Below are 26,756 nucleotides of genomic sequence, written 5' to 3' on the forward strand. Positions count from 1 at the left end.
GATGGTTTCTGGATCCAGGAGCATCCCAGGTACAGGCAGCTCTTTCTCTTTGAACAGTGCCTCTCACAAAAGAAACCATCCTCCTCCTCTGCCCCCAGATACGGGGATAAAGTTTGGATGCAATATCAGCAGATGGCTGGCATTCAAGACTTTTTTAAATTTTCAAATGAAGTAGGACACAGATGGTGACGTTCCTGCTTTCCCAAAGCCTGGAACATGAACGTAGACCTGTCTGAGCTGGGAAGCTCAAACCCATAGTATGTTTCTGGAGAGCTGTAGAAATTACTGCACAGACCAGTTTAGCCTGAACCAGTCTGACACGTGGCAGTGTTTCCCTTTCCCTGCTTTTATCTGAATGGGAGGTTTTGTTCCTCTTGTACTGACCTCACCACACTCGATGCCTGTTAGCAACATCCTTCCAGAAGTTCAAACAAGCTCTGTAGAAATTCCCTGCCACTGTAAGCAATACACATGCTACCCCAGGCAAAATCCTCACCGTATCTTTCAAAAAATTACCACATCTGTATTCTTCCACCACCTCATGCAAGAAGCTGGTTGCCCGGTTGTAAGGCTTCCCAGATTCTGTGATTCTTGCAACCACCATCCACACTGGCAGCTCCATCACCTCCAGGCCACCATGGCGGTGGCACTTGGCTCATCACATCCCACCAGGCAGTGGCTAGCACTGGGAACAATGGGAAGAGGCCTACTGCCCTCTTTCCTGCAGGAACTAACTGAAGAAGGAGAAAGACCTCCCAACTGCATTTCATTGAGAACGAACCTTCCAAAGTCCTAAATTAGCAAATGCTGACTGTCAACCACTCCCCATTTAGGATGGGGAGCAGTAGGGGAAAGAATATCTGGCTCTTACTTGAGAGAGAGTCTTTAATTTGGCAGTAGCAGAAGATGCTGGGGACAATGAGGCCATTGTTGCTCCTGCACAGGCAGGCTGAGGCTGGTGTTGTGCAGAATGAAGCATGAGCAAGCAGATCCATCACCCCTCATGGTGTGCACCCACCATGGTACTTGACTCCTAGGTAGGTAAATGGGTACCAAAGGACAATGCCAGCTGAGAGCTCCCCTTGCAGCAGGGTCACTCAGAAAGATGTGTTTGCAAAACCCTTCCTTGCCCCTGACAAGGCCACAAAGTGAAAGTAAAACTCCTCATCTTACATGTGAGTGTTACCAAGCATTGCTATGTACTGATACTGTAGACGTTCATACAGTATCAACTTCAGCTTCCATACCAGAAATGACTTTCCTTAAAAAAACCCCAAAAAATAAACAAAAACCCCCCATCATTTCTTTCCCCATATTCCCCATCTGATTTTCTGGCTATATATGCAACATTAAAACAGAGAGTAAGGATCAAAGAAGTATCTCTGCTTGGAACAGACTTTTCAAAGTGTGTCAAAACACACTTTTCATGGAAGACCCAAGTGAGGAGGCACTTTCCATGAAGCCCTCAGTGTGCACGGACTGTGGAAAAGGAGATCTCTGAGCAAGCGAGCAACCTACGGCTTATGCCAGTCCTCCCACCTTCCTCTCTGGCCTCTTCTAGGGAGCCACTGCACTTGACTTCCTCATATGCCTATTTAATCAGCAATGTGAAACTTGCACAACCTTACCGGTGTCTCTGTGGTCTTCCCATCAGGGCAATGAGTAGAAATGCACCCCAAAGGAGCGGAACACTCATAAGTCTCCCATGCCCACGGGATGGAAAAGCGAGCGAGGAGAACAGATGAATGTTAATCTCTCCTCCTTGCCGCCAGCAGCAGTCTGTACTCTCCCACGCAGACGAGAGGGAGGCTGTACAATTTGTTGAGGCCAAACTGTCTGGAAAAATGCAAGGAGAGAAAACTGATGGCAGATTCTCTTCTCTATCTCTTCTCTTACTGTAGGGAAAGTGAAAGTCAGTCATAGAGTTGCTGATAGAACATGAGACCACAGGGTCTTTAAGGGGCTGCTTTTATGCAAACCGCAGCGCTGGGCTGTGCAGGACTCTTATCAGTTCAACATATTCGCTGCCTAAAATATTCTGCTCGCACACTGCTTGCACTCTGACTTCTTATGGGAAATACTTTCATTGGCAGATTAAGCTTTTTGTCTGGTCATAGGAACACAAAAATGACCCGACACCACTCCATTACGGATGTTAATTCACAAATGTAGGACTTCTCTCTAGCCTACATGACTCCAAACACCTACTTCCTACCCACAAGTAGGTAGCCAAAAAGCACATGAAATACCAAGCTTGGAGCAGTTGCCACCACAGACACTTCTTTAACTGATCTGTGCCTCAAAGGTGCCTGTCAGCACACAGTGCTGTACATGTGCCAAACGAGAGCATGGGGAAGAAGCTCCAAGCAGGAAACAGAAGCTTGTCTTAGATTAGCACAGCTCACTCAAGTGTAGTGCTATGCTCAGATTTGGTTTTGATTTGCAAACCTTGCTGTCATTGGCTAAGAGGATGTTTGAAGTTTTGTTAAAATAGGCAAAAAACAAAAGCCAGAAAGCTGAAACAAACACACAAATGAAGTTACCTTGGCAGCAGCAGGCACCTTTAAAACCTATGCGATATGAACATTTCTCAAACCCCATTTTACAGCTTGCTTTTCCATCTCCCGTTCTAGCTGAAGGCAGCCTCTTGCATGGGCACCTCCCATGTCTCCAGCACACCATATTCAAAAAGACACAGCAGAGAGAGCAAAAGGAGAGTCTCTCTGCTGCAGCACTTTTAGACATCATCAGTCACCTCTGATCTTTACTGAGAATCCCTCCCCATCAACCCCAAATCCATACTACAAGTTTTTTGCCTGTTGAGATGTCTTAGAAATAAGCCAAGCCCAAGACCAACTTGGCTCCAAGGAACTTTTAAATGGTACTCTGGTGAGCTGGTGGTATGTTTCCAGTTCTCACTGCTAATTCCAGAATTAAGAGTCCTGGAGTCACCATATTGCCTGAAGACAGTAGATCCTATCCTCAAACACATGTACCAGTACTGCAGACGTGATTTTGATTACATTAATATCTGTCCAGCAGAAACCACTCCAGAGGAACCACTTGCTTACTCTAGCTCACAACAATCACTGTAGCAGAGACATACTGCAACCAGTACCTTGATCAAGGGCAAGGGAAAAGTTCTTTGGATAACCTAGAGAAGCAATCTGAACCTTTAAAGGCAAAACTTGAGTGAAGAACGAGGAGGGAAGAAAATCCACTATTTAATGTTAGCATTTATTAATGTTTAGCCTGCAACTGTGGATAAACAGAGAAGAATCTCTCTGCCTGTGCACATATTTAAGACTGTTTACACATGAAGTCCAAAAGGATGTCCTCATTTTATAAATAATTTGATCTGATGTCTACATCAGAAAAAAGTGCAGCTTAAGGCTACATACAGAGGCAAAACACTTGGCTACTAATGTCTAAACGGGGGGGGGGGGAGCAAAGACTAAACATCAGAGTCACTAAAACTCAGCAAATGGTTTATAGTTGAAACTAAGTGCATAACATAGTGCACATTCAACACACACCAAACTGCGACTGTCCTTAAACTTTTGAAGCTGTGCTTACCAGTAAGTCATTTAAGTGCTCAATCTGAGAGTCTCCTAAACATAAACACTTCCTCTGCTACTTATACCTGACCACATAAGCCATCCAGCAGTGCCATACTCCTCCCGTGTGGTAGGCACAACACCTCAGAAAGCACACTTGTGTAGCCACAGCGTCAGGTAACACAGACAGCATCGGGAGAAGTTGAGAGTTCTCTCTCACAGAAATGAGGAGAAAGGGTCCCTGAAAGATCTACTGTCTGAACTCAAAACCTGTGGTTTTGTTTTCTTTTGTCACATGCTCCTATATGTGCACATAGATGGCTGTAGTTACACGTGTGTGCAGTTTGCTTAAGATCAATCACTCTGCATGTCAGTGCAGCGGGGGAAACACTGCACACAGGAAACTTTGTATTACCCTATGAAGAAATACCATTTCCAGGTAAAACTTGCTCTTCAGTTTAGTTGAATGCACAGACTTAGTTTCCAGGTTTTTTCCTCAACTGAGAACCTGTAAACAGCAATGTAAGAATACGGTCAGCAGTCTCAAAAGAGGATCGAAGTATTTGCTACCCCAGATTTTTCATAGACTTCCTAAACTGAGAAAATCATGGGATTTTTTTTTTTATGTTCTCTATTTACTGCTGCAAGCCATAATGCCAGGTCATACTCCACATAAATTGCCTCTTGCTTTAAGCTCAAAGCATGCCCTTGTGCAATCAAGAGGCCTGCATGCAGAAGAAAGGAATAAAGGATTTTAAAAAAGGCAGCACACATGTAATTTTGGCATAGCTAAATTTTCTATTTATATACTGTACATACAGCACCTGATATTCACTATCAGTAAGGAATATCTGTCAATAAAGTACCATTCCATGCTTTTAAGAAGAACTACATTTCTGACCGAGAAGAGCAATGAGGACTGCAAGCATTTAACTTGAAATCAGCGACCACACGTGGTAAGAAAGGCCTGCCAGGATGTGATCCTTAATTATGACTTCATCCCACACAGCTCCCTCGAAAAAGGATCAGCTAAGACATCTTGCCCAAAGCAGCCTCTACAGAGCACAGCCCAACAAAAGAGGAGACCAGGGTGCCAAAAATAACAATAAAAAAAGTTTTCCCCACAAGTAATGAGGTATCCCTTATAATTCAACACTATAAAACCAGATTTGTCAAGTCCTAAATTAGGTTGCGCTATATTTCATTGCATCATAAATCTTCCTTACACCCTAGTAAAGATGCCTAATAATTTAATATGCCATAATTTTATTTTTTTTTAATCTGGAACTCATCAAAAATTGCCTGAAATAAGCATCTCCTTTACAATCCATTTTCCACATAGGTACAGATTCCAAAATGTAATTGGTTTGCATTTTTTGCATGGAAAATCATTTGCAAAGTGCATTTACATGTAGACTACCAAAGGTTGTAATTATCTCTCTTGGGTTTCTTAGGTAGGTCAGTCAACATCCTACAAAGGCTTCTGTATTATCCCATGATATTCATTCAGCATCATTTTTTTCAAAAGCAGTACAACCTCCTTAAAGAATTACACCAACAAGTAAAACTTTCATAAGAAAAAAGTGGGTTTCCAGAGTCAGAAACTTTCAGAACTTTTTCTTTACTTTTTATTAAAAGTTTCACAGCCCTATTTTTGCTGAAACAGATTACTTCACAAAAATGCTGAATTCCAAGCACCTCACGTACTTCTATTTCAGTGGGTAACATGCTCCTCACACAATGACTTCAAATAAAAAGAAATAAAAGTGGAAGATATTTAAAGGGGGGGGCGTGAGATACTGCCAGTACTTCTTATAAAAATTTCTAATCCCCATTCCCTCCCAACTAATCAGATCTGTAATAAAAGAAACACTATTTCAAAGCAGTTGTCATGTCTGTAAATGCCACCACTGTGAAAAGTTAAGAATATGATCATATCAAGAACTATGAAAAATATACATTTTTCCTCATGAAATAGATATGATGAAAACAGCTCTAGAACTTTAAGACTGCTCAAAGTTTGAAAAAACAGTGATGTCATTATTTTCCTGCTGCTTCTGAGAAGTTTACATCCTTGCTTCCTGCTGCCTCGCTTCACTTTTCTTAACCCAAGAAACACAGGACAGGCCCCACAGCACTTCGGTGCTGGGATCACTGGAAGAAGTCAGGACAAGTCCATTTTACATCTCACCAAGCCTTTCTTAACAGCAACTCAACAAAAATTGCACTTCCAGAAGCTAAAATAAAAGGTGAACTGTCTTCCTCTTTGCTATGTCTTTACGAGTACACAGTCTTTTTTTTCCCTTCACTCTGTTCAGTCAAGGGTCACAAGCAGTGTATGGAGAAGCTAATTCATAATCCTGATCCTGCAAAACCCCATGAAGAGAAGGCCCCAGAAAGCAACTAAATGCTGCAATTAAGACAAGTTTGACTACTTTGCTTATCGCATGATTGCACTCCCTGGCGTGGAGTCTTGATACAGGCCTTAAGTCAAGATAGTGAGTGTCACAACCATTTCACAGCTTGCTGTCAGATCATAGAGACAATTTTAAAGACAGAAGAAATCCAGGAAAAAAGTGGGTTTATTTCTTTTTAAATTTTAAATGTTTTACACTAGGCCAAGGCATTAATAAAAATGTTATTTTAGGTAACTGACTAACTCATTTTTTGCTAAAATTAAAATTTATCAGCCAATTCCTAAAGAGCCAGGCAATCCAAAAGCAGCTCCCTGCAAAAAAAGCTGAGTTCATACTATCCAAGGAACTTCCTAACCTTGATTTTTAGGCTAACATACAGCCAACCCTGTTTTTTCTCTCTTGCTTTCCACACTGAAACAGTGAGAACTTAACTTTCCCCTTTACTTCATTTACCAAACCGCTACATTTTCTGTGCTCCACACTTTCCTCAGGGGTGCTCAGGCTGGGGTAGCCCCTGGAGAGTGAAGGCTGTCTGTCTGGTGGGCTTCTGAGAGGCTGGGGCAGGGGCATGTTGTATTTTGCTTTTTCAAGCACTGGGACTAAGACTGGTAATGGGAGATTGCTTAGTTAACCATTTCTCCGAGCATTCCCAGGAAACTGTCTGTCTGAAAAAGATATCTTTTAATTAAAAACAAAACAAAAAAGCCCCTAATTTACCAATTTATCTAAGATTAATGCCCAGCTAGCTTTGCCACAGCTTTTAAGAACTGGATTGGCTCTTCCAGCCAAGGAGGAAGTGAGGCCAGACTCTCAGAGCTGTTGGGCTGATACTGATCTGCAAAAACTCCATGAAGCCCAGCAAAATTATTCAGCATTTATTTATAGCTCCACCAATAAGTGCAAAATCTGGTAAAAACGGTTTTCAGATATTGAAACTGTACAAGCCATAAAAATTTCCTTCTAGACAATTTCTGACATTTGAATTGCTCAGATAAAGAAAGGAGCCATCTCAATACCTGTTTTTTCTAAATTTGCTTCCCTAGGCATCTCAGTTAATTCAGTGCCTCTATATTTATAACTAACTTCTATTATTCTACTCTGTGCTTTGTATTTTACAACATCTGTAGCTGTAAATATACATGAAATGCATATTAAAATTTGTTTGTTTTTTAAAAAGTGGCCATATAAGTAATACAAGTATCTGACCTTGCATTACCAACTCACCAATACTTCAAGCAAGCATTTTCAGTTAGCACTCTTCTTTAAAACACACACACATATCCCAAAGGAAAAACACGCAAGAAAACACAAAATCTTCTCCTTAAGAGTAGTATTTACTTACTAAGAGAAGTTATTTCCCTTAACTGGCACATTTTTATAGCTGGGAAAACTATGCATAAAGAATTTACTAGATTCACATGCTTGTACATCTACTAGTCAAAATATTTCCCAAGGAAGTTTAACTAACAGTTATGTCTAACATGTATGGTCAGTTCAATACTGCTGCCCACAAAATACTATAAACAAAAGTATTTGTATAAACAACAGAAGAAAGATAATCTGTTTATTACACAGGTCGATCAACTCATCAATTAGATTCAGCTTTTATGGCATTACCAGTGACAGTATAAATCTTTAACAATCACAGCCTTGATTAGTCTTTGTACCTGACAGAGTTTACATTTACTACTTCCAATGCACTTAAGTCTTGATTTTGAAATCAAGGTACATCAACTAAATTATTCAAAGCCTCAACACTGACTAATCCCCTTCCTGTCTTCCAGTGACCAGAAATACCCAAAACCCAACGAATCTCCAATACCTCTTCCCAGAAGTATGCTTTCTAGGTTTTCATATACAACAAAAGCTGGAACTTGGCACAACTTTGATAACTGCATTTTCAAATTAAAAGCCAGGAAATTAGTCATGGTAGGGTAGCATCTCTGGGGGACAGCTCGGGTGGCCACCAGCAAGATGCGTGTGGAAGGCTGTGTGAGAGGGCAAGATTGGTATCTACCACTTCCTCCCTTCTGCCATCAGCATTAGAAAAGCTGAGAGAGTCCTCCCTCCCGTACTGCGGGCTCAACCCCAAGCACAGGAGAGGGCCAGTGCAGGTATTCACACACCACCTTGAGAAAGGGTAAGCCCAACAGACCTGGTGGGGACAACTCCTTAAAGCCAAAGACATGTGGTTTTGCCAGTTTGGTTAAATAGTGACTTAATTGTCTCAGAGCACTGTTCTTATGAAAACCAGACCACAAACTTGTAAAGGATCAGACTTGCAGGGGGACAGTCGTTTCCAGCCACCAGCAGCTACACGATAGCTATTTAACTCAGCAAGGTCATAACAACATCCTAAAACACACCACCTCCTCACTATGGCAAACCCAAAAAAATGGCTCCCCACCCCCCACGGGGACAGTAGGATATCACCAAGCCCCAAACTGCCCTAATAGGAAAAACTCGCTAGGCGGACTGGGGGCTTTCTTTAGGAGCTGGCTGATGCCCCAACCCCAGCACAAAGACTGTGACCCAGATGCCAGTGTACCACCAGACTCACCCCACAAGCAGTTGGCTAAAAGCAGTGCTCTTCCCAAGGAAATTTTAGAAGCAGAAACAATCCAATCCAACAGATTTAACCTGTTACACGAAGTATGTGCCAGCTGCTCACAGCCAGCTCGGTGTGCACCTTGCAGGCCCGTTCTCCTCATGGGCAGCACCAACAACCACCAACACTCCAACGAGATTGTTTTACTACAATCTGCAAAAGGTCAATGTTGCAGGCAAGGAGACAAACATCCTGCTAGACTGAGAACATGTCCACCACTGGAAAGAAGAGAGAGAAATGGAAACCAGCGGCCTGAACTACAGGATGTTCAAAGCTTGATGACCGGCTGCTCTGCCAACAGGGACAACAGTGAGGGAGTCACAGCCATAAGAGCTCTGTCAGCACGGCATGTTGAGAGGAGAAGACTCTCATTTCTCTTCAAGGACATCATACTACCTGAATGATTTCAGGCAGCCTCCACACCGCTGCAGCACCCTGACCTCACAAATGCCTTCCAAAGGCTGCAGTCTAATGCTTTGGGCATTCTCTCACTTGCCTCTTCTCACACCTCTCACTAGACTCCCCTCCTTACATCATGGTGTTCTGCACAGGTCTGGGCACAGTGGCACTGCCCAGCACCAAAAGATGAGGGAGCCAACACGCCTGAGCAAGCCCAGGAGGAGCAAGAGGAAGGGGGAGCCCCTCCACCATAAGAGCAGCCAACCTTAGCTGGCAGGAAACACAATTTGGCCAAACCTAATTAACCCACCTGCAATCCCAGTTTCAGTGGGCTGCTGACTTCAGACTTCACAGGAAATTCCATCTTCCTGAATGATGCTCTTCTACTTTATCCTCATTAACATCACTTGCTTATTTTTTTCAAAAGCAGAGATGCTAACTGTCACTTCTGCTCAGAGCTGTGTAACAACTAGAGGCTTTCCTTTTCCACACTGAGAAGCACCTTACAGAAATTATTTTAGCTGTCTGTGCTTAGGAAAGTAAGCTTTAATGCTTTCCCTTTAGCGTCTCCACCACACAGAAACTACACAGGTTAGAGCCTTTCTTCTGAAACTTCAGATGTTAATTAACAGTGAAAGGGCAGTGTTAATAGCTTTGCTTTTTTTAAGCTTGCTGGGATCATTACTTTACTCCACATAGCAAGAAAAGAAGAAAATGTTCACAGTCAACAGCAAGAAGTAAGCTAGAACTAGACTGTAGGTCAGTAAGAAAAGGAAAAATTGATGAACAACGCAGGAACGATGAATTGGGTTATCGAGCTGTATGTATGGACATGACTGTGGGACAGGGTGCATATTTTTACCATACACAAATGTTTGGTGAATTGGAGTTTCTCATTTGCCTTCTGCCATGTTCACTTATGGAGCCTGCTCTCACGGCCCCTACCAAGAGCCATGCTCTCCAACAGCCTGCACTGTCTCCTGAAGGAGGAGAAGCCTACTTTTGGCCCAAGTAAGAGTTCACCTTTTTTTTCTGGATATTTTTGGAAGTAAATAAAGGGCCTTTCCAGTAGAAACAATTTTATCCCAGGATAGAAGATGGCACAACACAAAACTATACAGTGCCATTTGCATTTTAAACTCAACAGTTTCAAGATCAATCTTCTTCAGCTATTAAAAAAATTCAAAAACATGCTGAGTGGAGGCAAAGCTCACACTTCAGATACACTGCTTCTGATATTTGAGAGGTTCAACACAGATACTATCCCATAAACTCTCCAGTACCATATTTATGAGCAGACAGACACATTTATTTCTTTGGATAGAAAACATGGAGTAGATGACCATCGCATCACTGGTGAAAACTGTTATGTCATAAAATAGCACACAGCTGCCTGAATTTATAAGTTCCTGTAACCAAGTAGCATGTGCCAAGCCAGGCAATCCTGATGAATTACATTAGAAGCCTATGGACTTCTCAGAAATAATTAATTTGCTCAGAGCTGCATCTGAACAAAGACATACATACACTCACATTTCTGAAGGAAAATAAATTCTGACTTCCTACATTCACGTATTTTCCCCTGAGGATAAACCTGTAAGATTATTAACTATAATAAAGCTCTAAAATGGATGCTAAAATGGTGTTTGAGGGCAGCATCAGACACTCCAAAAACATATATAAACTAAATTCTAGTGCATTATATAAAGGCAAGTTTCAGCTAGAAAGCTTTACTGTGATTTGTGATACTTTAAAAGCACTCTTGTAACAATTTTAATAGTTTAAAATATTGGAGTTTAGTCCCAAAGAGATGTAGCTAGTGCTAAACTGCCATTTTAATGGAATTTTTGCACCCTCTCTCCATGCTCTACTTTATAAATAAACCTCTAGACTTTTTATTGATTTCTTTTAACATGATAGATTGAGCCTCCCTGGCAGAGAGGGCCAAAGAACAGCACATGAAAAATTACAGGTTCACAGTTTGTGAAAAGGACAACAATAACAGAACCCCCAAGAGAAAACAATTACAACACAATGCATATATTCCCATGTTCACTGCTTCCAGATCTGCCTTGGGCATGTGTGTATATATATGTATCTCCCAAGACTTCCTCATTAAATTTACTGTGAGAAACAAGTAAAACAATGTCACATACAGTTGTATGATGTGCTGTACATCTCTTCCAGTTACAAAGCCTAAGCTTGAGTTCAGCATGTCTGACTGGAGTAGCTCGTGCTCTGAAGTGGTGCAGGACATGCCACCAAAATTATTTCAAAGGTTTTGTAGTAGTCCAAGGTTGACGTTCTGCAGATGCAGAAGTAAAAACATCAAGAAAGCTTTTAGTGGTATATATAGCAAGAATTAGGGTAAATTAATACAGTTAGTCAGTCTTAGAGGGTCCTGTGCCAGACAGCTCAACAGGATACTGTCCCACTGACCCAAATTCTGCAACCAGTTCTGCCCATGTGAGCACTGCCAAGTGCACTTGTGGTCAAGGTGTGAGATCACTCCTCCTCCTCCAATCCAGCTCAGAAACATACTACAGAAACACACCATGGCAGCATAAAAACTTACTACCCCTGTGCATGGATGCCCACCCACAGGAAGGAGAAACTGTTAGTTTTCTCACACAGAGACAGACCTACTTTAGTCGTGTGATCCAATTCTCAGCTGCCAACATTATGCAAGGGATAAGCAGAATAGCTCATACCACAGGTTTCTTTCTTACATAGGAAGAACATGAGGGACAACCAAACAAGAAGGGAACAGACTACTGGCAGCAAACTAAACAAGGTAAGTACAATCCGAAATATTTAGCAGTCTTTTGTCTTTATCCCGTTTGGTTTATCTCTCCTTACTGCAATATATTTTTTAAAATCTGGGTCTGTTCACTATATATGTGACTAGATTAAAAAGATTCCTTGAACACATGACTGTGCAATATGATTTAAATTCTTTGCAAGATCTCACAAACTCCTGTGTGCTTAATTTTAGAAACAAGGACAACAAAAAAAAATTCAAAAACCCAACAACGTCTGCCATTTCCATATGTGCTCTATATTTTACTAGTTCTTCACCAGAAATGAAGGAAAAAAAAACCCAAACCAACAACCCCCCCATAAAAGAATGTTAGGGGCAATATGTCTTTCCTGACACTTTGAAATACACAATACTTCTGACTTGTTGGTCACCTAGACATCTGTTACACTCAGCTCTAAGTTCCCCCCAAATGAAACACAGAAGGAGGGGTAATTCAGAGAGCTATCTGTGGAGACGTGAAGATGATGTGACAGCAATATCATGCATACTGGGGGATTCTGGTCATGCAATGCCCCAAAATGATTTTCAGTGGACACAGCTGCATCATTCCAAGTCCAGAGCGACTACAAGTCTCCCCAGATCCTCCTCTTGCTGGTTGTTTCTCAGATGATGGAAGGAGATGCAACATCAGCAATTACTATCACAGCAGTGATCCACAGGGACCCAATGCACACACATGCAAAGAAACAGCAACCAGTTATGCAACCTGAACAGCTCGGGATGCTTGACAAACACAGGGGGAAAGGCGGGTTCAAAGAGTGGGAGTCTGCCAGACTAGATATTTCATGTCACATCTCCAACCAGCCCTGTACCACCTAAGTCACCAAGCAGGGATGCAGCACATGTCCAGTTCTGTTCCTGGGGGCTGGCAGACACATCAGAAGGGACTTTGTGTTTTCCCTGATTTAGCCAAACCACATATATCAGACCCAAAACCACACCTCCTGACTAGTTCTTGAAGGTCACATCTCTACAGGTGGATGATGGAGCTGAAGGACCAGCACTGCTACCAACCATGCTGTTGCTCTGCGGGGAGCATGACCTTCAGAGGCCAGTGCTTTCAATCTGGCCTTTTTGCTGGTGCTTAGCTCACACAATTCTTTAATCCTATTAAGCATCTGATTTTTAAATACCGCTCCGCCTTGGCTCGCAGGCACCTGCTACTGACAATTATCAGAGAACATATGTAAGAAAAAAAATAGCATATGGCTCTACAAATAACTGCAGCAACGGAGGGCTCCTCGCAAGATCTAAAAGACAAGTAACTGCACCAGCTCCGTGGCGTGCGTGAGCACTGGCCGCTCACACACACGGGGTTACACCAACATGGGCCCTCCCAGGACATCCCTCAGCCCTTCCCCCTGCATCCCCTTGCTCTTGACTACAGCAGCAGAAGAGCTGAGCCAGAAGAGACATAAAAGACACAAAGCGTGTGAATGGATATCTGTAACTTTCACGTGCTATGAGCCCAATCCAAAGCTGTTAACTGCAAGTCTTCCTACTGGAGGTGCCTGGAGGCCTCCTTGCCTTTCTCCCAGGGCAGAGGGCAGCTGATGAGCCCCACGACAAGAAGGGAAATCTCTCCACATCCATTGAAGTGTCAGGTGAGTTTGTTTTGCTGTGTTTTTTGGGGTTTATTTTAAGTTATTGGGATGAGTCCCATCCCCACAGCCTCAGCCCTCCCAAAATAGTAAAGATAAATTAAAATGTTCTGTATATAGGACATTATGGCTGGAAATTTAGCTGGAGAGTCAGAATAATGGTTGTCCTTTTGCTTTGTCTCAGTGCACATTGGTACCACCACCACCACACTATCAAGTGTGCTGCACTCAAATGCATCAATTCAACATCACATTTCTCCTTTTTCTTAATGTATTTATTTTTCCTCTGGGATATGACTTACTTTAAAAATTGCTTTATGATTAAAAAACACAGCAATCAACTTTTCAAAATGTCAACTTTAATTTGATTTCTGTTTCCCTTCTCCCAGCTCCTCAGGCTCTCACAGGAAACCCCCATGCCTCCATTTCACACTTTGCCACAGCTGTAGCCCTACATCAACCTCAGAAGGGCAGCTCCAAAACCTGGATATTCCTGGTAGAGATGAGGAGCTCTCTATTCCCTGCCACAGAGCTCAGCTTTGCACATGGGACATTCAGCCACAACACAAGAGCTTTAGTTCGAAACCTACTCAGTCTCACAAGGGCAGGTTTTGACCTGCAGGGCTGAGGGGACATGACCTACCCAACAATGTGCCACAGCAAACTCCTGACCTGGTCACCAGAAGTGCCAAAAGGCACAGTGCCGTCCTTCGGTTGCTTCCGCTGCAGCAGGGATCCTGGGAACAACGCAGAATTAGGGGGTCACCCAGCCTGGCTGCACGCACAGCAAGCAAACGAGCTACATTCCCACCAGCTTCAAAAGGCTTTACACCAGATCTTCATTTCTCCTCATCGCACAAAATTCAGAGCATTTACGATGAAGTTATCGATGTGCCACAGTCAGCAAAGGAAGACTCGCAGCACAGAGCTAATGCTCAGTTAATAACCCAACAGGGAGGAGAAAAAACATCTGAATTTAGCATGGCTGATGTAAGCTGTGATGTCATTTCCACACATAGGCTAGTGAAAAAAAAAAATTTAAAAAATCTTTTTTTTCAGATCTAAGATACAGAGATATTTAAATTGCTTGGCTTCCATTTCAAATAAACAGTGTGAGATAACCCCAAAACTTAATAACGCTTTCAGCCTTCACTCCTGCTCTTCAGAGGACTTGAAGCCTTTGACGGGATCAGCTCGCTGGGAGAGCAGTGAGCCAAACCACTTGTACAGGCACGCACCCTCAGCACCGTCCCACCCAGCAGTGCCAGCGCAGTCTGGTTCTCACTCTTCAACACGATGTTTGGTTTGGTGTTTTTTTTTTATTTTGGAGGAAGTAATTTTAAACAAAGTATCAAAAAAGAAACAAACCAACTTGCTCTAACAGCTCTAAAGTACTTTTTGGTACCATTATGGCTGAAATTAACTATTCTCTAAGGACAGATTAAACAAGCCAAGCAAAACAGGTCAGAAGATCAGAGAGAAAGGGCATCTTAGAATTATGAAAGATGCTCAGCTAAATTATCAAAAGATAAAAAAACTTCAGCCAAACAGAGAAGAAACTGCTGAAAGAACAATCTGAAAGTACAAAAAAAAATATACTTACTAGATTTGGGTAACTTGGGAAATGCTGCAGAATAATTTTACCATTTTTTAAAAATAATAACTTCTTTTAAATAAAACCCTCCACTTTTTCCCCCTCAAAAAAATAACTTCTTACTGGGAACTCTGCTATAAGTGCTGTGCTTACCTATTATGCCATTAAATAATTTCAGAACTTGAGAACATTTATGAGAAAATTCAACCTGGAGGGTAATTTTCCTGAAATTTCTGTTTGGCAAATGAAAATAGTGTTTTCAACAGATGAGTATCCTTCCCTGTAATTGTTATTCTGTTGCCATCATGTAAATTGGTGTTTTACACAAATGCAGCTTGAAACATACCCACTGAAAGAAAAACAACCCCAGATAAAACCAACCCGCACAGAACAGGGTAGAACAGTACTAATAACATGTAAGCACAGGTTTCTAAATAGTAAAAAAAAAGGCTGTTGCATAATTTATTCACTTTCCTACTAGTTTCACAGATGAAGATAGCAGCACCACGAGATAACCAAAAGATTTTTTTTGCCTTTAGCTTAGTAATTTACAAGTCTTTGAGTTTCACTGGCTTTTGTTGTTGTTGTTCACCGGGAAAATACTGTGGAAATAACATTTACCTGTATTCTCAGTCTACAAAGCTCGCTAAGTGCAGCTCAATAGAGACACATCCCCAGCAAGCACCGTACAGATTTACCGTAAGCTGGTGACTAATCCTTACAGCGTGTATCACTGAGTCAGCTTGAAAGTTTGTTCATTCACTCAAACACCACTTCTTCCATTCTCCTCTCTCTCTGATCGGCAGGCACATCTGAAATCTGCTCTTCCGCCATTCAAGGAGAGCTTCTCACTGCCAGAAGAGGCAAAAGGTGCGGGTACAAGAACTTGCTGCTCTCGGAGAGGATTGCCCTAAGAAAACGCATGCTTACCTACACAACAGCATAAAAACAAACAGACCAAAAAAAGAAAGCCCTACATTTTCTTTCAGCAAGAAACTTCTGTGAGTGCAAGGAAGGAGCCCTGCAGGGAGGGACTCTCCAGGGGGCACAAGCTGACCCTGCTACTGGAAAAACTTCCCGGTTCCCACATTTGGCAATCTAACACACAAAGCCTGTGAGAAATGCCCAGTTAAGTTTGACTGGTAACAAAAGCAGCAGCAGAACAATGCAGGTACATATTCTAGATAGCTGTAATGGCCACATATGACTTTGCATTTGCTGAAGCCTAAAATAAAATGCCCCACTCTTTTGTTCTCTTTTTTCGTTTCTTTTAATTTACGTAATTAGCAGTACAGATTTTCCAGAAATAACCTGAAAGTTCTACCTGAAAAAAAAAAAAGAGCTGTTTATGCTAAGGATAGTGTGGGGTTAAATTGAAAGGATTTTCCTTATATAACTGAAGCCCATCATCCACTTTGTAATTACGATACTTCAACTAGAAGAATACAATTATCACAGAGTAAAATAATTACAACAAGGAGCTGCAGTCATACACAGACCCAACCTTGCACCTTCTTTCAGTCACACAGGTAGTTACACCAACTATAGTAAAAGCAGGCCTTGCTACAGATGACTAAAAATTGAAAAATCTGGTCCAATACTGAGCACGCAATCCAACGGAAGCCTTCCCATCAGCCAGCTTTATGTAGCAATCTACGTGCCACTGCCATATAATGTCTGCACTACAACCTTATTAGTTTTGGACCATCGCCTACTGGTTGAGAGGTGGCCTTTAAAACCAGATGAGCCCATGTTATTTTAATGAACCCCTACTTTAACTAACGATCAAGTAGTTACCCTAGGGACCATATGCTGACAGACTTCCAGCATCAAAGTATTGCTCCTTTCATAAATTAGAGTAATTCTGTGGTATTAGTCTATCGTTTATGTATGTGCATGCAACGTCCACATTAAAACTTCTGAAAGTTGGAAATCATTGAAATAAAAGTCTGCTAAGACCTTATTTTATCATTCCCACTCATGCTAAGCAGTACCTTACTATGCAGGCAACCACATTTGGCTTAACTTACATTCTTTTCATTAACAAAACAGTACTTAATCCAATGTCTTTTTTCTTTGCACCTCCCTTTTCAGGTGTATATTTTCTTTAAATCTAAAGCTGTTTTTAACTTCAAAGACTAACTTTCTACTACAAGTAATATAGGAACGGTAAAATTCATCCTCTGCAATGCATCTTTGGTTTTCAAGTATATAAATGGTGAAATCTTTTTTCGTTTTACCTGCAAGGCATATTCTCTTATTCATGCTCTTTCATTATAATAGCAGCAACTTTAGAAAAGTATTAAAGTTCATTATAAAGCATCTCTTCCAAAATTTCATAGACCTAAAAAAACCTTCTTTTCCTCACTTTAGAAAAATTTTGCCTCTCATTTTCTAATTTTATCAAACTCATGCAGACAGCAGCAATACTTTTTCATTGTGATGCATGATGCTCAGATACCAATTTACTGAACTCTGACAGCATAAAACAAGCTTAACTGACAAAAAGAACAGAAACCAAACCAGAGAATCACCGTTCACCACCACAACTGAGAAGCCTCTTCCAGTCTTGGAAAAAACAGCATCAATTGAAGCATGAGAGAGAATTTGCCTGCCCATACTTCTGCAAATATTTTGGCTTGGAGGAATTAACTGCCACCTTAAATGGAGACATGCCCCTACCATATTCAGAAATGTGTTTAACGTAGTTATGAATATGAATCTCACTTCTCCAGACATAAATTGCCTGCTAATTTAGAAACCTCTCTCCACTCCCCCGCTCTGTACCTGATGCTTTGCCATGCAGACTCATTGAAACACATGGTGATGGTTCACAGGGCATTCCTGCGGATGGGGATGGAAAGGTCATTAGTGCTTCACTGCTTGTGCTCAGAGACACCTTCTAACAAAGCAGATACGTGGTTCCCACAACCTGTCTTACCTTGGCGTGATGAGGAGAGTGAAAGCCCTTCCAGACAGAGGCAAGAATACCATTTCTGACACTCAAATGCCTCCATGAAAAGACTGCATCTTGCCCCGTTTGGCATGCTCCTGCTCGCAGCAAGTGTGTTGCCAGAGAGAGTTAGAACTTCAAACAGCTTTACTCAACCCTTTCATAAAAAGTAGCCTGGTTCAGCATCTCACCACTAAAGCATGTCAATCTCCAAGATGGTTTTCTGCCTTATTGTTGCCAGGAACTCATTAGAATATCACTGCAAGTACTTGTTTATTATCATTGCTGTGATGCTGAATTCACGTTTTTACAATGATCAATAAAAACTAAATCAGCACACTACACACTCAGCCCACACACGAAGAAAATTAATTTAACAAGATCAAAGTTGTCTACCTTCTACTGCTGTAAAATCACAACCAGCCTGTTGGTTTTTGCCAGTTATCTTTGAAGAATGATTGGAAATGAATAAAAATCATTCTGGACGCATATACTGAAATTGCAGATATAAAACAGAGATAAGAGGGCATATGCAAGCAACCACGTGGGAGACCTTTGCTTGAATTTGAACTGCATGGCAGGCCAAAGCATCAGTGCTCCTGCAAAGCTGCACCGCTCAGTGTGGCTGAACATTAACCATTTCTTTTGTTTTATCAAGATACCTAAGGGGTTCCTCTGCAACATTGAATATAACCTTTTGAAAACTAACCAAAAAAAACCCCCAAAATCATGCCAGTGAGTTACCATCTGAACTGCTTCCACACATTTCCCCCCAAATATACTAGGAGCACAAGCAGTGACAAAACTGCTGCGTTCAGCGTTGAGCTATGCGTGGTGCGTACTTGTGGTTCAGGTGACTACAGCCTCCAGCTCGGCTTTGGTAATGGCCACAGAGCTCAAGGTTATTTCAAGGCCCACTGTGGCCTAGGAGACATTGAAGATGCTTTCAGCCTCTCAAAAGAGTGCAACATGCAGCCCTCTCCTTGCTGAGAGCAGCAAGGGGCCAACTCAACCACCACCACCTCTCTGCAAGGTAAGCTCAGCTTCCAAACTCAGGATAAAACAAAATATAAAAGAGGCAGACCAAAAAAGAAGCAATTGAGAAGATGTTTATGAAACTTTAAGTCAATATCCTAAATATTTCAGGGCTAAATATTTCAAAGCCTACATTTTAGGGAAAAGAAAGCTCAGTTTAGCTATGTAGGGTCTTCCAAGTACTCATACTTGTGAACCATGTAAAGCCTAGTCAGCATCCATTTTTTTATTTCATACATTACTCTTGTTGCTAACAACGCAAATTATAGCATCACCAAAAGAGCAAATAGGTAGCAAATCTGCTTCCAAAATAACAACAGCACTATTTACTAGCCACGGTTGTTTTTTTCTGGTACAAACAAGATCTTCCACTAGGACATCATCTCCACCAGCAGAAAGAGACAGCAAGGTAGCAGCAGAATGAAGCACTGGTGGTACAAGTCCAGGAGGCAGCACTGCCAGCTGCACTCCTGCTCCAACACCCAGCACCTACAGACTCTTGCCAAAGAAGCCCCATTTACCTCCTCCTTCTTCATGAACTGCGGCACTATTCAAAAGAGTAAATAATTTTTAGTCTCTGACCAAAATGTGTATTAAAAGCACCTCATCTTATGTCTCCAAACTTCCACAGATTTTCAATGCAGTATTTCCTAACCTGCAGTATTTAAAAAATGTATTCAAAATTAAAGTACATGGGATCTCTTTTGAGGAAAAAATATTATTACGTGTGGACGACGTACTTCATAACATATTTCCTGCTCCCCAATAATGTGTTTAATTCTGCCTGGAGAACAGAGAGCTATTTCAAGTTATGCAAAGCTCTAACAGCATTCATTCCACGAGGACTCATTTAAGATCATACTCTTGCAAGAGTACCCATATGCATTAGAGCCACAGGACATCAGGTTTACCTTACTGACATTCCAAGATTGTAGCGGGTATTCTGCTAAGAAAATGAAAGAAGTTACTATGTAGGTCAAGTGTGGAATTAAAAATAATAAAAAAAACCCTAATGTAGTTGTAATTGGCATAACCCTCCAAGTAAATAGAGATCTTTCCAGGAAAATGCACTTCTAGTTCTGATTTGGCGTGTGAAACATGACAGTACTGGGAAAAACACTTTTCAGCTAGTACAACTGGAACTTAGACAGGACCCTCACCGACACAAAAGTGTTGAGAAACCCCTCAATCCCCTAATAATATTCACTATTCACCAGCAGAATTTTTGGTTTACTTGGGAAAATGTATTTAAGATCATTTCTAAACACACCGGCATTAAATATTTTTTGGTTTTAAATATAAAAACTAGAACACAGACTTCCTTCCTATCCGCCCTCATGCCCCCCCCAAATACACATACACATATAAATATATATAAAGGAAATGAAACTTCCCCATCAATGAAAATTGGGGGGGGGGGGGGGGGGGGGGGGGGAGGGGGTGGAGGAGAAAGGAGGGAGTGCAGAACAAAGACAAAAATTACTTTTTTTTTTTAAAAGACAGAGAACTTAAGCCATTCTCAAATTTTAAACTTTTTTTGCAGTCTGATGCTGAAATTATTTAGGATTTGACATTCACTTAAAAAGAAAGTACCTGATATAAATTCTGCACCTCAAATGGCCCCTGTCCTTTAAGAGTCCTGGTAAGCCTTGTTCTAGCCAGATGGCGTGAACAAAAACCTCACCATCAGGGATCTTTTAAAAAGGAGGTGCTGATAATTTAACATTTAACTTACACCTACCTGTTTTGCTGGGGCAATCCTTCCCCAATCCGTATTTTTGCAGTCTTTATACTCCAAGGTTAGCTGGAGTAAGTTTTAGTACCTAAGTTTTAGTACCTAAGTACCTGAGTTTTTCCTCATTACTGAACATGACATTTTTGACAAAGGGGCGGGGAGCAGGGAATCAGAAAAGACCATCTATAGCAATCTTGCTTTGCTATAGCTGCAATGAACTTTAAACATGAAGAGAAAAAATGGCAAAGGAAAACAAAACCTTGCTGCTCTGCACTTCAAGGACATATCACAATGCGGGCTCTATAAAAAAATCTTAACATGAGCAGTAGATGAGGGGAGGGAGGGGAAAGACAAAAACCATTTTCTTGCTGAACTAAACAGACAGGAGAAAAATTTTTACATGACCCAGGATGGCTGCTTTAGACATTGGTGGGGTATGGAACCTCGGCACTTGTCACCATGTGCCTGGGAAGTGGCAACAGCCCACCTGAATGGTGGATGGGAAGCTGAAGCAATTCGTCTGAAATTCTAACAGAATTTAAACTGTAAATTGGAAAATGACAAACTAAAAAGAAAATCTAAAAAAAAAAACCCAACTACCTTTTGAATCTGCCTCATATCAGGATTTTGGGTCTTTCCAGAGCAAATTATCAGTCAATTATGAAAACTTAGGTGGGCTGTTGGTGTGCAACACATTACGCTGGAACCACAAGACTCATTTCACTCAGAACCTCAAAATATACCTAACGCTACACGACTGCCCCAAAACCCTGCAACACCCCACTCTAATGCAAAGAGTTTAAACTTAAAAAAACAATAAAATCAAACACTATTACAGGGTAATAGGGCTTATATTTAGACCATGTCCTGGGTTTCCCAGACCATTATCCTCTCAAGTAGAAAGTAACATAAATGATGTATTTGCCTTCAAATTTCTGTGGCAGGAAAATGAGCACATTTTCTAGGTTTTCCCCACACAAATCAATGGTCTCTGGTTTTTTCCTGCTGCTGTTTTGAGCAGGTCCAGGTGAGCCCACATCTCCACCATCATGGAGTGACACAGGCAAGCCAGAAAGAGAGAAGACAAACTGCTATCAAAAACACTATTCCTTCTGCCCGCAGAAACCAACATCCAGCAAGAACCAGTGTTGATATGACTTGCTGACCGACTGTGTCACCCACTTTGTCCTCCTGGCCAGTCTGGCCAGTGGCAGCAGCAAGGAGATGATGGTGCAAGAGTCCATTCTCAGCATTTCAGATCTAATAGGAGATACTCCCACAAGCTCCCTAAGCTAACTCTTGGTGCCTAAATGCATGCTGCTCAAAAGTAATTTCACTGAATCTCTTAAATCTGTTTGGTTTCAAGCAAAGAGCTGTCAGAGACAAAAAACAACACAAAAAAATTATTGCTACTGTTCTTTGAACCAGGTTCAGACCTACTCTTTGAAGGAAGAGTCGCCTTTCTTAAAATACATTTGAATGTGCTATTTTCGTCTTTATCTTAGAAGGCCTGATTTCCCCTCACAGACCTGCAACTGATTACAGTAATAGGTTTCTCAGAGATGGACAAGTTAAGAAGAGGTTTTATAACTTCACATGCAGCAAAAAGTATGGAATTCGCTGCCTTCGTTTTTCTTTAGTTTTGAATGCAGCCCCCCCCCCCCACTTACACACACAGTAACTCTACTCTTGTAAGCAGTGCCATGGAAGTCAGTGTGACCACTTGTGCTCCTCACCTTACGTAAATAACCAAGGGTGTGGCAGCTACTCCAGGCAAATGCATACATGCACTTAAAGATGCTTTTGCCTACTTCTCTCAGGTGGAGGGCAGGCAAAAAGATCTGTTAATTTTAGGGACAGAAAAAATTACAGTTCTGATGATAATTTTTCATTGGAACTGTGCAGCTAAGCAGGTCTCAAAAGAATGCAAGGGGAGGAGACAAATTGTTTCCACATCAACCATTTTTTTGTATCTGTCAAACACTGCTTGCTTTTTTTAAAAAAAACCAAAAAACAAACACATATTTCTAAGGAAGCTGAAATGAAACTGCCTTATCTCACAGTTATTATGACGCATAGTAAGGAGGCACAATGCAGGGCCCTTCTTTTTTATAGCGTCCCATTACAGTATTGGCAAAGGGAGAGAAGGGCCTTCTCAAAGACTTGGCTGAGTAAGTTTTTAGGTGACATATCCCCCACTTGATTAGAACAAACAAAAAAAAATAAAATAAGATGAAAATATTCACAGCAAAATATTAACTTACTGCTTTAGGAAACCTACAGTGATTTACAGAACTGCTCTCCTTACGCTTTTCTCACACTCCCTGCCAGATGCCAAGGTATGAGCCCAGTTTCTAATAGCAAGCCTCACTGTATCACTCGAAGAATTAAAATGGCCAGAAGAAGAGAAGCAACAGAGTTCTGAGTTTAAAATCTAGGAATTCCTTTTCTCTATCTAGGCTAGTTGAGCACGACGCAAAAGCAAAACAAACCTGAAACAAAGTCTTGCTTTATGGTCTTTAATGCATACTGGAGTATTCCCAATAAGCAGGTCATCATCAGTAACATACAGGTTGAGAAAATGAAATGGCTCAGGCATGGAGACTTTTTCAGTCTATCAAAATACAACATGAGTCAATGTTAGGTAGAGAGGTTAGTCATGCTGTGGTTTATTTATGCTCATGTTGGCCCATGATATTAAACACCGGAGGCAGGATGCCAGCCTAGCTACCCATGGCCTCATCCCTCTTCCCCAGGGAGGGATGCCAACAGCAGGACATACGTTGATATAGCAGCGTGATTAAGCCTCGGTCTTACCGAGAGGCCAGTTCTCCACTCCGCACTCAGGCCAAGTCTCACAGTGAAGTGCATTACTTGTATTTGAGTTTTTTTGGCTTTTCAAGATACACACGTTTGACTACCATACCACTGTGCTGCTCAGGTCCTCACTGAGGTCTCCCAACTTCAGCAACACAAGCTGCTAATCAACGGTAGCAGAACAGATTGTAAGTGTTTATTTGCACCAAAACTTTTTGAGTAGGCTATACTAAGCCTTTAATTTTTCCTAAGTTTATCAGAGTATCCTCTACAGAAGAAAGAAAAACGCATACAGCACATTTTCTTCATACGAAAAATCACTTATCTAAATGCTAAAAAAAGTCTTTATTTGTTTTACGCAAAGCTGCATAGTATGCATGCATAGAGCACTCATGGAGCAGCCCCTCTGTAGTTATATGTGTGCCTTGGACAACACTCAGAAAAAACGTAACATACCAACAAGGGCATTTCAAACGCCATCACTTCACTGGGAAACAAAGTGAAGTGGGTTATTTCTAGACAGATGCACCTTATTAATGCAATGGCACTGTTCTGATCCAACTGAACATCCAACACCACAAAGTAGATAAGCGATGACAGCAAACTGCTCCAGGTACCGCATGCAGGAACAACTCACGCACAGACCGCCACTGTAAGGATGGGTCACTTCATCAGGACACTATACCCTGAGTGGGGGCAGCAGACAAACCCCTGGTCCCCAGGGGAGCTCTTCGGGCCAGAGCCCCAGGCAGGATGGGTACAGGCAGCAGAGCGGCCCTTGCAGGCCAACCGTGCCAGGTGAACTCTCTCCTCTTCCCATATCTACAGTAAAATTGTAGCTATCAAAGGCATAAAAGTTCCCCCTCACTGATTACCTGTTTAAAGCATTAATCACACAGTTAAGCACTTCGCAGTATTTTCCATAAATAGTTACTCTGTGGGTCATTCTATGTGTTTTGCTGCCATCATGTCAGTGTTTAAAAATGTGTGAACCTCACCTGTACCTATCTGAATGATGACCAGCACTGATGCACAAGGACAGCAAGTGCAGGTCGGATTTTACTGGACGAAGGCTTACATCTCGATCAGTCAAGCCTGGTTAGTTGACAGGCAGACGTGAAAACCACTCTGTAAAGTCAGCAGAAGGATGAATAGGCATTATCCATTAACTGGTTAACTGCCGATTAATTTCACTTGCAAATCGCCTCTCCAGTATTTAAACACCTGGCTAAGAGTTTTTGTTCCTTACCACCCCGTAATTTTGACGGGCCAGAAACCAGGAGCGCCCCGCCAGCGCCCAGCTCGCCGCGCGCTACTCTCCCGCGGGAATGGAGGGAGAAATTCCCATTCCTCCAAAACGAGCTCGCCCCACGCGGTGCCGCCCGGGAAGGGCTCCACAGCCGAGCCCCGGGACCGCTCCGCTTCCAACACTGATACCGAGACGGCACCGAGCGCGCTGCGGGAAGAAGGACCGGAGGAGTAGCGCGCGGGTCGCCCACTCGTGTCAGGGGCCGCGACGGGCAGCGCGGCTCGGAGAACTTCCGCGGCGAGCCTCGCCGAGCCGCCCTTCCCCGCCTCTGCTCCCGGCACGGCACGGCACGGCACGGCGCGGCGGCGCCCGGGACTCGCAGCAGCGCCGCGGTGGGGGCGCCCCGCGCCGGCCCCGCCGCCCGCCCGGCCCGGGCAGGTACCGGGCAGTGCCCCCCGCCCGCCCGCGCCCGGCCGGGCAGGAGGCGGCAGCAGCCGGCAGGGCCTCGGCGCTGTAGACCGAAAGTCAACCGCAAGCTGCAAACTTTTTTCTCCCTCCCCCCCCTCCTTTTTTTTTTTTTTTTCCTCCTCTCCTTCCAGCGCAGCCCCGGCTCCTGTAAAAACGAAACTTGCGAAGCGTTGCCCCTACCTGGCGCGAAGTCTGCAACAAGTGCAGGCGGGCGAGGGGGGGCGGGCGCGGGGCTCGTGGCGGTGTCTGCGAGGCGGGAGCAAATCGCGATATTAATTTATTACGGAGCTGCCCCGGGCTCGGTCCTACTTCACTTACAGTACGGCGCCCATCCTGTAAACAAATATCGCTCCGCCAGGAAACGCACTCCCCCGGCCCGGCCCGGCGCGGCCCCGCTGCCCGGCACCCACCCCGCCGGCGGCGGCACATGGAGCGGAGCGGGGCGGGGGCCCCGCGCCGGGGGAGGCTCCGGGCACCGGCACTTACCTCCGGCACGGCCTCCCCCGCCCGCCGCGCTGCCGAGTCCGTGATGCAAAAAGAAAGAAAGAAAAAAAAAAAAAAGGAAAGAAAAAAAACCTCGGTGTCAGCAAATCGCTGTCAAATAATTTCCTTGCAGCAGGGAGCCGGGAAAAGCAGAAGCAGGAGGGGGAGGAGGCTGCGGGAGGCGGCAGGATCCCTCCGCCGCGATGGGTCTGGCCCCGGGTAGCGAAGCAGGAAGTAAGGGTGTCGGTGGCGCCGCGGCCGCCCGGCCCCGCGGCGGGGCGAGGGCGAGGGGCGCCCGCCGCCCCCGGGGGCCCGCCCGCCGCCGGCCGTGCGCCGCCGCCGCCGCCTCCTTCCCTCTCTCCCTCCCTCCCGCTCCGCCGCGCCGCGGTCTGGCCGGCAGCCCCTCCTCTCAGGGCGGTGAGCGCAGCGCAGGTGCCGGGGCCACTGGCGGCGACCTGTCAGCGGCTCCCGCCGGGTCGGCGGGGTACGGGCGAAGGGGTGCCGCGGGATCCCGCCGCATGCCGCAGGGCGGTGGGCCGGGGACCGCTCCCGCTCCCGCCCGGGCGGCGGCGCCGGGGGACGACACCGCGCCAGCCCTGGGGCCGAGGGGGTCCCGCCGCCGAGGGGCTGGGTGGAGGGGGTGCTCCCCTGGCGCCAGGGGTGTCATGCGGAGTGGGGGCAGCCGTGTCGGGGCCGGGGGCTGCGGGCGCTGTAGCCCGGCCTCCCCCAGCCCCGGGGCGCCGGAGGGTGAAAGTGGCCGCGGTAAAGGCGCGCTCTCTCTCACCCGGGAGCTCTCCTGCCCTGAGCGGGGAAGGGCTGCTGCGCCTGCCGGGGCCGCCTCCGGCTCCAGGGCGGCTCCTCCGCTTTGGGTTAATTTAGAAGTTAATTCTCTAATACAGCGAGCCATGTAGGAACTTGCTCCTGTGGTCACTGATCGTTGCCACTGGTAGTCGTAAATGATTTTTTTTTTAATTCTACAGAAATATTTTGGTGAAATACCTCATCGGTCCTGCTTCCCT

General features: G+C 43.8%; 1 protein-coding gene across 8 annotated transcripts in view; it reads right to left on the reverse strand.

The window, feature by feature from the left end:
* The window catches only part of TRERF1 (transcriptional regulating factor 1), a 100,981-nt gene extending 74,960 nt beyond the window's left edge, over window positions 1-26,021 (reverse strand). For 4 of the 8 annotated variants that reach the window (XM_039570004.1, XM_039570002.1, XM_039570003.1 and 1 more), the window contains exon 1: window positions 25,435-25,587. The gene's annotated coding sequence lies outside the window, so the exon portion shown is untranslated. Of the gene's footprint in view, window positions 1-1,628; window positions 1,742-14,075; window positions 14,097-25,434; window positions 25,672-25,830 lie in introns of those variants that run through there. The other 4 variants (XM_039570001.1, XM_039569999.1, XM_019282331.3 and 1 more) reach the window with 4 other exon arrangements.
* Window positions 26,022-26,756: the final 735 nt, after the last annotated feature.

This window comes from Corvus cornix, chromosome 3 (genome assembly GCF_000738735.6).
Source record: "Corvus cornix cornix isolate S_Up_H32 chromosome 3, ASM73873v5, whole genome shotgun sequence".
Taxonomy (NCBI): domain Eukaryota; kingdom Metazoa; phylum Chordata; class Aves; order Passeriformes; family Corvidae; genus Corvus; species Corvus cornix.